Below are 1,400 nucleotides of genomic sequence, written 5' to 3'. Positions count from 1 at the left end.
ATGTATATACTGCAAATAATTAGAAAATGGAGAAACACAGATAAACCAGCGCATCGATAGAACTACATTTTAAAGTATATTTTTGTTACAGTGCAAGAACATACGAATCTAATGACTGTCTCTGATTAAAATACCTGAATGCAGTTTATACATAAATGCGAGAATAAAATTCTTCATCTTCATAGGGCATTTTTAACTCTGATGAAGATCTGTTACTAGAATTCGAATGCCCTATGAAGATGAATAATTTTAGTCTTGCATATATATATATATATATATATATATATATATATAGCACGAAATATTAAGCATGCAGTTCTAACGTTAACATTGCTCTCCTGTTAATCAGAAAAGTCCGATAATATGTGATTCAAACAAGACAGCGTAATTCCTGAGGTGGCAGGCAAACTTTTGAATAACTATTATCCTCATCTTCAAGCTTTAATGGCAAACTGCAAAATAGGTACATATTCTATGAAGTGGTTGTACTCGACCACTAGCTCTCTTCTTCCATGTCTAACTGTCAGTCTATGTGTTGGTCTGTCTGTATGTATGTACGTATGTATGCATATATATAAGCATGTATGATCTCTTTTGTTTTAATCGTTCCAAATTCGTCTTGTGAGGAGGATGCTTGTTCTTAACGAAGGTAGAATTCGTCATTGTTTGGAATGTAGCTAACAAAAACAATCTCAAACTTTCAATTTAAGAAAAGTCTTGCATATGTTTACTGTTCCCTTTACAGACTGTATTTGCAATGTGCTAGTTACTTAGTTCATTTCTTTTTCTGAAAACCGTAACCTACTCAAAATTCTCATTTAGTTACTTACTCACATAACTAAGTGCGCCAATTCTTATTTTATTGCATGGATATGCTTATGTGTATATGCATGTATATATGCGTGTATGTGTATGGCTTCATGGATTATCTCTGTATCTATGGATATATCTACCTTTTTATGTATAAAATAATTTTCACTATTTGGCTTATAAAATAATGTGGCGACCTGAGTGAATGTTAGCAGATTGAGCAAAGTGCTGAGTGGCATTTCGTCCGTCTTTACTTTGTGAGTTCAAATACCATCGCGGTTGATTTTACGGGTCATTTTTTTGGGGGGACTGGATAAAATTACTACTAGTTGCGTAATGGGGGTGGATCTAATCAATTTCTCCCTTTCTCGAAAATATTAGCCCTCTGACAAAATTTTAAATCGTTATTGGTTTACAAAGCACCGGGAAGATGAGACAAATCTAATTCAAAACGTCAGATTATATATACATATATGTAGATATAGATGTACGCACATCTTTTACCGAACCGCTAAGTTACGGGGGCGTAAACACACCAGTATCGGTTGCCAAGCGATGTTGGGGGTCAAACAGAGACACATAAACATATA

This window comes from Octopus bimaculoides, chromosome 15, assembly GCF_001194135.2.
Source record: "Octopus bimaculoides isolate UCB-OBI-ISO-001 chromosome 15, ASM119413v2, whole genome shotgun sequence".
Taxonomy (NCBI): Eukaryota; Metazoa; Mollusca; class Cephalopoda; order Octopoda; family Octopodidae; genus Octopus; species Octopus bimaculoides.
This window is presented reverse-complemented; position numbering follows the sequence as displayed.